We start from the raw sequence: 13427 nt of genomic DNA on the forward strand, positions 1-13427 counted from the left end.
CTTTTCAGCAGGGTGTTATTCAGTTTCCATGTATTTAACTTGATTTCCTTGTTCTTCCTCTTGTTGATTTCTATTTTGATAGCATTGTGGTCTGAGATGATGCTTTGTAGTATTTTGATATTTATAAATTTATGGAGGTTTGTTTTGTGGCCTAAAACATGGTCTATTCTGGAGAATGTTCCATGTGCACTGGAAAAGAATGGGTATTGTGCAGTTGTTGGGTTGAATGATCTGTACACATTTATGAGGTCCAGTTGGCTGTGTTATTTAGTTCTTGTGTGTCTTTGTCAAGTTTCTTTCTGGTCGTTCTATCCATTTTTGAATGCATTGTATTAAAATCATCCACTATTATTGTAGATTCATCTATTTCTTTCTTCAAATCTATTAGAGTTTGCTGTATATATTGTGGAGCTTTTTCATTGGGAGCATAGATATTTATTTTGGTTATTTCATCTTGTTCAATTTTCCCTTTAATCATGAGTTAATGTCCATCTTTAACTATTATGCTGTTTTTTGCCTTAAAGTTTATTTTATCAGAGATTAGTACTACCACTCCTGTTCGTTTTTTATTGCAATGGGCTTGGTATATATTCTTCCATCCTTTGACTTTTAATCTATTTTTGTCTCTGTGTGTGAGATGTTTCTCTTGGAGACAGCATATTGAAGGATTTTGGTTTCATATCCATTCTTTCACCCTCTGTCTCTTAACAGGTGCATTTAATCCATTTACACTCAGTGTAATTATTGATAGGTATTGATTAATTGCTGCCATTATATTGTGTGTTTTTTTCTTGTGATGTTGCTGCTTTCTGTGTTCTGTGTGTCTTCTTTTGTTGATTTCATGGTTTTTGTGTTCTTTCTTGTGAGTTTCCTTATAGTTTTAATGTTTCCATGTTCTTGGATTTTTCATTCTCTTGGTATGTTGAGAATTGTTAATTTTCTTTGAGATTGCTTTATAGTCCATTAACTTATCTCTCCATATAGTGTAGTCTGTTTTATCCTATAATCAATCTCACCTTCTCACCATCTAGATCTCTGTTCCTACATGTTTACATTCTTTTACATTGTACTTTTTTTGATCATAGACTGATCTCCCAGATTCTCTTGAGTTTATTTTTATAGATTTGTTCTGTTCTCAACTCTTCCTTCTGTTGACTTAATTCATCGAGGTGCTGCCACGTATGTCAAACTCCGGTTGTTATCTGTTCTTGTTGGGTCTCAGTCCACAGAACTCCCTTTAGATGTTTTGTAGTGCAGGGTTGGCTTTTGCAAAATCTCTTAGCTTCAGTTTATTCTGGAATGTTTTGATTACACTGTCATATTTGATTGATAGCTTTGCTGGATAAAGGATTCATGGTTGGCAATTTTTTTTCTGTCAGGGTTTTATAAATGTCTCCCCATTGCCTTCTTGCTTGCTTGGTTTCTGCTGAGAGATCCGAGCTTACTCTGACTTGCTTGCCTTGTATCTGACACTTCTGTTTTCCCTGTCTGCTTTTGGAAGTATCTCCTTATCTTTGATTTTGCAGAGCTCGATTATGATCTGTCTTGGTGATTTTCTCTTGGGGTATATCCTTCCTTGGGTTTGTTGAGCCTCGTGAATGTTTATATTTTCATTTTTCAGGATGTTAGAGAAATTTTCTTCCAGCAGCCCTTCAACTATTTCCTCTGTGGACTTGTGTGATTCTTCTTATTCTGGAATGCTGATAATTCTTAAGTTATTCCTTTTCATCTTGTCCAACATAAATCTTGACCTTCTTCAGATTTTTTTGTATCCTTTTTTGTGTTTGTTCTTCTGTCTTAGTGATATTGAGAGATTTGCCTTCCATATCACTGGTTCTGCCTTCCATCTTGTCTATTCTATTCCTTTGCCCTTTCAGAATATTGTCTATTTCTGCTATTCTATTTTTGATCATTTGGACTCTCTCTGTAGGTTTTGAATAGTTTCCAATGCTGTATCTATCTTATTTGATTGTTCCTGTAGTGCTTTCCTAGCTTCTTCCTTATTTTTCTCACCTCCATTGTAAAGTGTTTTGAAACATTTTATAATCATTTTTCTGAATTCCTTCTCATGCATTTCCAAGGCCTGCCCTCCTTCCAGAATGGAGTTCAGGTCTAACTCTAGGTCTTTTGTCTCAGACATTTTCTCTTGTTTTTGGACATGTGCTGATATGGTCATCTGCTTTTGGTTCTTTGACATGTTTAGTGTTTATCTGTGGCATTAATACTTAATTGAGTATGTGTTTTGGTATTTTTTATGCTTTCTAATTGCTTCCAGGAAGAGGTAGGCAGGATGTGGGCTTCTCTTTTCACTCTTCTAATTGCTTAACTCAATGTAACTTTCACAGATGTTGTCTGTTTTCCTGGTATATGGCAGTTGGTATGGGTTCTTGCCTGGGTTTTGGCATTTTATAGAGTGTGATTGTAGCTTTACTATATGGCAGTAGTTGCTCAGTCTTCTTGTGTAATATATGGAGAGAAAGAGGCCTCCAAAGGTAGAAGGGGGAGCATATAGCAGCAAAACAGCATCAGCGGAAAAAAAAAAAAAAAAACAAGAGAAAAAAACACAATAAAACAGCAACAACAGAAACTAGACTGAATACTGCTGTCTATAATCAAGAAAAGGGAGAGGAAGGATAGAAGAAGAAAAAAAAATCTGTAGCCTAGTATGAGTATGACTTTAATGTGCTCTCTTCAGCTTCTTGCTTTCAACGCTGCCTGAGAGATTTCAAGATGCCAGTGCTGGTTGTTATGCTATACCTCATGCTTTAATTTAAATCCCGGCCTGTTTTGTTTTTAAACTCTCTTTTCCTCTCTACAACCCTGTTCTGCCCTTTCCCATATTAAAAAACAAAACAAAAAACAAACAAAATATGTTCTGGGCCTGCTCTTGGGCTGAGTATCTGTGTGCACGTGTGGCAGAAGAACCCACCAGTGATGAGGGTGGGTGCTGTCCACTTGCTCAAGCTCTCCCTCTAGTCACCAGAATGGAGGTTGGCAAACAGTGGGTGTACCAATGACCAGATACCAATAAAAGAAAAAATCAGAACAAAGCAAAACTGACAAAGTGTATTGTCCACCTTTGCTCCATGGTTCCCACGCCGTTTTTCAGTGGTGTGTCTGCTCCATCACTTGGTTTTGCCATTTGGTCTCACCCAAGGTATTGGCTCCGGGCCTCGGAACCCAGCCCGGCAGTTTCAAAAGTACACGAATTTTTTACTTTAGCTTCAAGTTCCAAATCTATAAGCCTTCAAACTTTTAAAAAAAAATCCTATCTCTGTTGTTCTGAGTTTTTGAGCTCTGCCCTGGATCTTCTTTGCCTGGTATTCTGTGGTATTGCTGACAGTGAACTTCACTGCATCTCCTCCCTAGCCGCCATCAAGCCCCACCTCCTTCTCAAAGTTTATTTTTGAAATATACATTTATATTCCCGTTGAAGTCTAAAGGATTTCAGAGGGAAAAAGGAAATATTTTCATGAATTTTCTTTAGAATTTTAGACGGTAAGGAGTCCTGGTGTGGCCCTGTTGAATAGGCACTATACTGCTTTTACTTAAAGGTCAGCAGTTCAGACTCCTCAGAAACCCTATCTGTACAGGGTCACTGTGAGTGGGAAATGACTTGACATCACTTAACAGTAACAACATGGAGCCATTTACCTGAATAGTCTCTCAGTACTTTTTACCTATGAATGCTATTTGATTGGTTGCCTTATTTTATTCTCCAAGTTTAAAAAAAAGACTGTCAGATTTTTTAAGAGATAGTTTCCATGTTCAAACTTTTATGCATTAAAAATGCTGTTTTCTGAAATTTTCATTGGTATAGAAACAATTTATCATATGCAAATGTGGATGAGTTTATAGATAACCCTCAGATGTAAATGGATTAAGTACTGTTCATTTGTACTTCCTATAGTTTCTAAGAAACATTCACATTAAATGGTACAGCCAATACTTCTGTTGTTGTTGTTGTCCAAGGAGTGGCTGGTGAGTTTGAACAGCTGACCTTGAGGTTAGCAGCCCAGTGTGTATCCAACAGTGCCACAGATTCTTAGATGCTGTAAAATCCTAAGTTATGGCAACTTTACTCCAGCCTACGTATGTCTAGTTGATAAAATTTTCTGTCCCTTTTTAAATTAAATAAACACATAACTTGCTCTTCAGCTGTAGGATATTTAGATGTACATAAAGCTGAAACCTGGTGTGGTACTATAGGATAAGCACTGGACTGCTAACTGCCAGGTCAACTGTTCAAACCCACCAGCCACTCCTCAGGAACTCTATACAGGGTCACTATGAATTTCAGAACCAACTTGAAGAACATATATAATAACAACAGTCCTTGTAAAGGAGTCTAATTGGTGCTATGGATAAGACACTTAGCTACTGCAAGATCTGTCCTTCAAACCCACCAGAACCTCTGCAGGAGAAAGATGAGACTGTCTCCTTCCGTAAAGACTAACAGTCGGGGACACCCTTTATAGGGTGGCTATGCGTCGTAATCAACTTGATGATAGTGGGTCTGTAAATCTGATAACTGTATAAATTGCATGATGCTGACAATAATCAAAACTGTTTTTGGTTGTACTCTTAAGTTGGTTAACTCTGTCAGCTGCTTGTTTTCATGTAATAGGTGCTAAATCTGAAAAAATCCAGTTCCTAAAGCTAATTTTTAAAAAGTATTTTATATAAAACAAAATATTGAAATACAATAATTTACCAATATGTAGTAAAACCTTCACTAAAGCAAAAATCATATCACATATACTTCCACAGAACAGAGTATATCTTGCAAACTATGTTTGTTCTTATGTCCTCGATGAGTAGAACAGCCTTGAGAACACTATGGGGCAGTTCTACTTTGCCCTATAGGGTCATTATGAATCGGAATTGACTTGATGACAGCCAGATGGTAGCAGTAGATTATCAAGTCATATAAATATTCATATGGCTCTTGAGACCTGGCAACCTTTTGGAGAATAAAGATTTGTGTTTACCTAAAACTTCTCATTGAACAGGACAAACAAGTGATAAAAACCTTTCCATCTATCACTTTATATTTCATTTATCTACTCCTTAATCTGAAGAAAATGATCACAGTTGTCCAGGTCACAAGAGCAGTTATATGAGTAGTTTACAAGATATATTCTGTCTGTAAGAGAATATACAGACTGATATTTTTTTTCTTCACTGAGCCCTCTGCTATATTATATACTGGTAAATTGTTTTATATATTGGTAATTAAAATCTTATAACCTCAAAAAAACATATAAAAATCTCATAAAGATTTTTTTTCAGATAAAGCGCTTATGGTGTAAACTGTATCACCTGACAGAATTGACAAACTTAATAGCAGAAGTAGTGATAGGTTTGATTATTGTCATCATGAAATTTCTACTATAATCCAAATACAAATTCAAAGTTTCTTTTGCTAGCCATTTTGGTCTTTTCTAATTTTTTTGCCATTTCATCATACCTAATACAATGGAGTACTGGTGTGATGCTGTAGTATAAGCACTGGACTGCTAACCTCAAGATCAGCTTTTCAAATTCACCAGCTACTCCTTTGAAACTCTATACAGGGTCCCTTTGAGTCAGAATGGACTCCATGGCATTTAACAGCAACAACAACAATACAATGTAAATGCTAAGCAAATAGCACTGTTGTTGTTGTCAGGTGCCATTGAGTCAGAACCAACTCATAGCGACCCCATGCCCAGCAGCACTGTAGGCCCCCTTTTAGTCCTTGAGAGATTGCTTTGACTGCTAATTGCTTTTTTATCCTCTCAATACTTTTGATACATGGTTGATTGAATCTGAGGATGTCCTGAGTGTATATTCATAATTTAATATGCTTCCTATACTATTGAATAAGGTGAAAGTTAGCAATCATGTCTTTGAACTATTTTACTTTTACTCTTTGAACTATTATATATCTTACTTTGGTCCTAATTTATTTTCTAAACTTAAAGGAATAAAAAAAAGTCAACCATCAGCTGACAAAAGGATGCTTACAGTTTTCTGAGATTCTCAAGGGCCAGTATTGAATAGCTACTGTTTATACTCTTCTCTGAGTTGTTTCAATACCCATCTTGCACAAACTTTTCAAAACCCAAGTCTGTTGTGGATTATTTCATAGGCAATGCCTTGGCTGAATTGCAAATGATTTGTTATATAATCTACTGTTATACATCTAGTCAATAGAATCATTTCATATGCATATTCAGTGTTGTCATCAGCTGTGGACATGGACGGGCATTTTAATATAACCAAAATGTGGGTAATTTTTGACTCATCTTTACATATACCATGTCTAAAATATATTAAAAACGGTTAACAACAATACAACAAAAGCATTTGCTTTGAAGTCTATTCTGACTCACATTAACTTCCTGTCTTTTGAACAGAACTCTTCCCCATAGAGTATTCAATATCTAATCTTTTTGGAAGTATATCACTAGGCCTTTCTTCCTCTGGGTGAATATGGATCATCAATCTTTTAATGAGTACTTAAATATTTAACCATTTGCACTACCCAAAGATTCTAAAATAATGTCTGGTAATTATTTCTTGAATTGTTTTTAAGTGCTATTGAGTCAGTTCCAACTCATAGCAGCAGCCCTGTAGTATTTCCAAGAAGAGGCTGATGGGTTTGAACCACTGACCTTGTGGTTATCAGTGCAGTACTTATGCTAGAGTGCCACACCTTTTCTATGTATATCCTTCTTGCAAAATTGCCATGCAAATATTTAATCGAATACCTGTAACCTTACCTCAATTTGTGTTGTATTAGATATGTTGTTGTTATTGTTGTTAGGTGTCGTTGAGGGTTTTGACTCATAGCAATTCTGTATAGAGTTTCTGAAGAGCAGCTGGTGAGTTTGAACCACCTACCTTACGGTTTAAACTCAACTTTTGATTGAGTGCTTATCCTACTGCATGCCACACCAGTTCTCCTATATTGGATATGAGAACAGATAAAATACCAGTGTATTTGCCATGGATGTAGTTATTTTGATCAGATAGTGGATGCCATATTACTTTCTTGTACTGTGTGGGATCCTATTTTAAGTGATTGTGTATCTTATTCATATCTCATAAAAACCCTATAGAATTTTATCATATCAATTTTATAATTGAGGACACCAGAGATTAAATAAAGTTGCCCTTGGTCATACAACCAATGTGCAAGAAGGAAAGTATCATATAAAGATAACTGTTTGTAATACCCACATTCTTAAACAAAAATGCATTGTTAAATGCAATATTTGGATAGTTGCTTTGAGTAGTCTCACTCATTTTACTGTTGCTGAAATGCAAAATTAGGTGATTACTCATTTCTGTTTAATCCCTGTTTCTATAAAATTTTTTTTTTCCTTTTTTTAGTGGGATGCCATTACTGAAATGGATGAGCACAATAGGCCCATTCACACATACCAGGTGTGTAATGTGATGGAACCTAACCAAAACAACTGGCTTCGTACAAACTGGATATCCCGTGATGCAGCTCAGAAAATTTATGTGGAAATGAAGTTCACACTGAGAGATTGTAACAGCATTCCATGGGTCTTGGGAACTTGCAAAGAAACATTTAACCTGTATTATATGGAATCAGATGAGTCCCATGGAATTAAATTTAAGACAAGCCAGTATACAAAGATAGACACAATTGCTGCTGATGAGAGTTTTACCCAAATGGATTTGGGTGATCGCATCCTCAAACTCAACACTGAAATTCGTGAAGTGGGACCTATAGAAAGGAAAGGATTTTACCTGGCTTTTCAAGACATTGGGGCATGTATTGCTCTGGTCTCAGTCCGTGTTTTCTACAAAAAGTGCCCTTTCACTGTTCGTAACTTGGCCATGTTTCCGGATACTATTCCAAGGGTTGATTCTTCCTCTTTGGTTGAAGTAAAGGGCTCTTGTGTGAAGAGTGCTGAAGAACGTGACACTCCTAAACTATATTGTGGAGCTGACGGAGATTGGCTGGTTCCTCTGGGAAGGTGTATCTGCAGTATAGGATATGAAGAAATTGAGGGTTCTTGCCATGGTAAGAAATATTTAACTTTTCATACATTTAAATAATGATTTATTGTAAGGTAAATATAAGTTTATTTTCAAATAATTAAATTTGAATGCTATTAGTGTCAGGCTCCATTATAAAACTCATTCATATTAACTAAAGTAATTTTTCTGTGTTTTTTTTCTTTTTCATCTCTTGAGAAAGGTATATAAAAATGTAAAAGAAATTGAGTACTTTGGTAGATGTACCTCAGTATCGCCTTCAGTAAAGTAGTAAAGTAATATGCATTTTTGGTGTGTGTCTTCATTTTAACAAGAAAGCTATAGCAACAACAGCAACAAAAAATAAAGGGAATTTGAAATGGGAATTTACTGTTCTTTATATGTAGATGGTTGATACAGATGATAATATTTGAAAATACACTGAAAATATTTTTTTTTTCATATTGAATTGTAGTAATTTAAAATACTCAAATAATGTGAAATTATAATAAAATAAATGAGGTATTTATATATTTTTTTATTTCAAAGTCTTAAAAGGATTGTTTAAAGTGCTGTTTCTTTGGTAGTTAACTAATGATCTCAGGTTTTATTTTATTCTTTGCTGCTGCTAAATATTGATGTCCTGATGTGGCGCACTGTAGGATAAGCACTGGACTGGTAATCACAAGGTTGGCAATTCAAACTCACCAGCCACACCTCAGAAACTCTATATAGCAGAGGTGAAGAACCTTTTCTCTGCCAAGGACCATTTGGATATTTATAACGTTATTTGTGAGCCATACAAAATGACCAACTTAAAAATTAAGACTGCTATATTTGGTGAAACATTTAATTAACTCACCCCTAATGTGATGGCTAGGCACTGTGGGTTAATGCACTGAAATGCAAAGTCGTTTGAACTGCAAGTCTGTGGTTCAAGCTTACCAGCTGCTCCTTGGAAACCCTATACAGGGTCACTATGGGTCAGAACCAACTCTACGACACTTAACAACAACAGTGTGATGGCTATGGGTTATGGTGCTGTGTATTAATGTGCTGGATAGCAAGGTCAGTTAGAACTGCAAGGTTGGCAGTTCAAGCTCACCACCTGCTCCTCAGAAACCCTGTACAGGATTGCTATGAGTCAGAACTGACTCATTGGCACTTAATAACAAGAACAACTATGTAATGGCTAGAATTGTGGTTGCTTTGGCAGGGCCAGACTAAATGATTTTGAGGGTCACTATGGATCGGAACCAACTCAATGGCATTAATCACAACAACAAATATACCCGAGGGCCAGATGTTCCTCACCCCTGCTATATAGTCCATATGAGTCAGAACTGACTCCACAGCACTTAACAAAATCAACAACTACTAAATATAACTTCCCAACATATAATACATTAGCCTTTTTACTTAAATAGTAGTGTTTGTATACGTTGTAATTTGCAGGAAGAACTTATATGCTACAGTCATAGTATGGCACTGTAGGATAATCACTGAGCTGCTAACTGCAAGGTCAGCAGTTCAAATCCACAAGCCACTCCCTAGAAACCCTATGTGGGGTCACTATGACTCAGAAACATCTCTAAAGCACTTAATAGCAACAACAACAAAAATGTACTAATACAATTAATAAAGTTTGTTGTGAAGTACCGTTAGGTCACTTCACTTAACAATAATAACAACCTTCTAGCCAGTGACTTACCCTCTCTTTGGAAAAACATTTTTTTTTTTTTTTTTAATGTGAGTTATTTTGATGAAGCTTGATTAATATAATTATACACATACACTTTTTAATTTTTATATGTCTCATGACACAGATCTTGTGTATCAGTTTGTGTTTTGATTTATAATGAATAATCAAAACTAAAATATAGAAAATACATATTGCATGGGTAAATAGTAGCAGACTGCAGATATTTCCTTCTCAGTGGTAGAATATTTATACAAACTTTATTTTGCCCTGTATTTAATTCATTGACTTGTCTGTTGATGGTATATTTATATTCATTTAAAAGTTTGAGAATAAAAAACATGGAAACATTTTTTGGGGGTTTGCATAGAAATATAATGTGAATTTTAAAAGTACTATCTATTTATAAATGTCTAGGATTCTTGCATATTGAAAAGTTCAATGGAGTCTCCAAAGATTATTATGTTCAGTCATTTCAGCATAGTAATATTTCCATAAGAATTACTGTTAGTACCTTTTATATAAAATATGAACCAACTTTCTTCTATTATTTAATCACTAAAGTATGTTTCATTCTAGTTGAGCAACATAGATTGAATCCAAAATGTTTATTCTCCTATAGATAAGATTTAGAATGGAGCAAAAACAAAGTCATAAATGATTCTTTCAGGGGATTTATAAAATATTTTACATTGGTAAACGCATTAAGGAAAAATTCATGCATCAATTAGGTTGAGAAGACAAAAAAGAGCTGGTGATAAAATATTAAAGTTGTTAAATGCGACCTACTCAGTTCTGACTCATAGTGACCAAATATATCGTTTTTGCGGAGCTGTTCGTGGATTTGTACTGCTGATCTTGAGGTCAACAATCCAGTGCTTATCCTACAGAGCCATACTAGGATATTACATATACTCCTATTGTTATTTAGTGCCAGTATGTCGATTTCAGCTCATAGTGACCCTGTATATAGTTTCTGAGGAGCGACTGCTGGGTGTGTACTGCCAACCTTGCAGGTCAAAGTGACCTTGCGGTCCAGCGCTATCTTCTGTAGTGCCACACCAGGAACCACAAAATTCATACAGTTTTATTACATTTTAGATTAATTAGAATGTAGACATGAATTTATATAAAAAAAAAAATCTAAAGCTTAGTAAATATTTTTAACTAGTTTTATAGTTAATTTGGAGTCCTGGTGTGGCATTGCAGGATAATGCTCTGGACCACAAGGTCACTTACAGTCACGAAGTCCATGGTTCAAACCCACCAGCCACTCCTTAGATCCCCTAAACAGTGTCAGTAAGAGTTGGATCAACTCGACAGCGCTTAACAACAACAATAGTTGTTTAAAATTATTTACATGATTAAAAGTTACTACTTAAAAAAAAATGTCACGGACTACAGGATTAAAAGTCATGACCAATCCATGCATCAGTATTTTTCACTTATCTTGCCCTGTGAAATTTTGTTCCTAATTATATTCCTTAAAGTTTGTTTGTTTGTCAAAGGGGATTTGGGATAGATGAAGAACAGATAGATCAATTATTTAGAATTTCTGCTGGGCTCGTATGTTTTTTTGGCTTGTTATCTGTATTATTTTTTACCTAATTACATAAATATAAGGGATGGGTATGAGAAATTATCCATCATCATTCTGTGGTGGATAACAGAAACTTTAAGAATTGAGCTTAATTCTAATCCTAGTACTAACTGTGAAACCATTAACCATAAATATGTAGGTACTAGTTATAATTATTGTTGTTTCTAAGTATCATCAAGACAGTTCTGACTCAAAGCAACCCTGTATAGGTATTCCAAGACTTTTAAGTCTTTACAGGAGCAGAAAGCCTCATCTTTCTCCCATGATGACATTGTGGGTTTGAACTGCTGACCTTGTTGGTCACAGTCCAGTGCTTATCCTTTAGAACCACTGTGCTCTCCTAGTTATAATTGTTGTTGTTGTTAAGTTCTGTTAAGTCGGTTTTGACTCCTAGTGACCCTCTATAGGGTTTCTCAGGAGCAGTTGGTGTATTTGAACTGCTCAATTAGCAGTTAGCAGTCCAGTGCTGATCCTACCACACCACACCAGAAATCCAGTTATAATTAGCTAATAAAATGGTACATGGAAAAGTTTTTGAAAGCATATATAGTATCTGATTTCTTTGAATTTAAGTAACCCAACTCAGCAGTTTGAAACTACCAGCTGTTCCATGGGAAAAAGATTTACAGCCTCGGAAACCCTTTACAGGGTTGCTATGAGTCCAAACTGACTCCATAGCACATAACAACAACAACAACTGAATATAATAGCTATTTACAAATAAGGCATTCAGATTGGATCTAGAGTTCTCAGTTTTAGACATGCATGTCTTATAATATTACCAGTCTACATACTGAGTATTTATTTATGCATATATTCTTGATGCTTCATATCTTTGATAATTATTTTTATCATTACCTCTTACAACTTATCTCTCAGCTAAACTTTTGAATGTCCCATAAATGAAATGACAAATTAATTCAAATTTTTATCCACATATCTAGGTCTTTATAGAGTTAAATCAGCTCTTCCCTATACTGTCATAATGCATAAATTGAACTAATTTTTATGTGATTTTCTCGTGGTGTCAGATAAAAGAGGTGTAGTAAAGGCTTGACGTGAGTGATTGCAAAGCACTGATAAATGAACTCAGTTACCTAGTTAAGGTTAGAAGCTAGTAGTATTCCTGAATATTGAACAGTTTCTGCTCATTTTTATAAAATAGGCAGGTTTTCATTAGAGGGGTTGCAGTATTATGGATCTGGAAGACTTGGAAAATACTTTTACTCTTCACTGTCACTCTGGACACTACAGACTGAGAGCAGAATTGAATACTCTAGGCCCACCCCATGACTAATGCCACACTGAAAACTAAAGCCTAGATTCCTAAGTTTCTTGATTTGAATTTGGTGTGACAATCCTCCTCCTTCCCTCCCTCTTTCTCTCTTTTTTCTTCATTGTTCTCTCTAGTTCTGTTTCCCTTCCTCTCTTTCTCCCTCCTTAGCTCTCCCTCCCTACTTCTTCCCCACACCCCTTTCTACTTGTCTGTCAATCTCTGTATCTCTCTTACTTTATCCTCCCTGAATTCATGCCCTTACTTTAATGTTGTTGTTATGTGCCGTGGAGTCGATTCCAATTCATAATGACCCTGTACAAGGTTTCTGAGACTATGAATCTTTATGGAAGCAGAAAGCTTCATCTTTCTCCCATGGAACAGCTGGTAGTTTGGAACTGCTTTCCTTGCAGTTTGCAGCCCGATTCATAACCACTACGCTACCAGAGCTCCTTTGATAACTATAACTGTTCTTGCCTGCTAAGCACAGAGCATTAAGTCCCCAAATTGCCCTCTTTTAATTAGATCCCATTTACCCTGTGTTTATTTTGTGGAGTCTGATGCAGCCAGAAATAGAACAATCATGGCGACAATTAGAAGAACAGTATATACACATCCTTCTAATATTCAGGCTTTTGACAATGATGGAAAATGCACTCCTTTGTTAATGTTGTTAAGTACCTTGGATTCAGTTCCAACTCATAGTGACCCTGTATAGGGTTTCCAAGGAAAGGTTTTTGGGTTTGAACCATTGATCTTTTGGTTAGCAGTCTAGTCATTATTCTACAATGCCATACCAGTAGTCCATATGTACTATGTTGTTGTTGTTAAGTGCCTTCCACTAGGTTCTGACTCAT

At 35.7% G+C, this 13427-nt stretch overlaps 1 pseudogene across 1 annotated transcript in view; it reads left to right on the forward strand.

The window, feature by feature from the left end:
* LOC102825367 overlaps positions 1-8079 on the forward strand; it is a 321856-nt pseudogene extending 313777 nt beyond the window's left edge. Inside the window, exon 3 of the transcript XR_438727.1 lies at positions 7381-8079. The product of XR_438727.1 is annotated as an ephrin type-A receptor 6-like (transcript). The remainder of the gene's footprint in view (positions 1-7380) is intronic.
* The last annotated feature ends 5348 nt before the right edge of the window (positions 8080-13427 follow it).

Source organism: Chrysochloris asiatica, unplaced genomic scaffold (genome assembly GCF_000296735.1).
Source record: "Chrysochloris asiatica unplaced genomic scaffold, ChrAsi1.0 scaffold00068, whole genome shotgun sequence".
NCBI lineage: Eukaryota > Metazoa > Chordata > Mammalia > Afrosoricida > Chrysochloridae > Chrysochloris > Chrysochloris asiatica.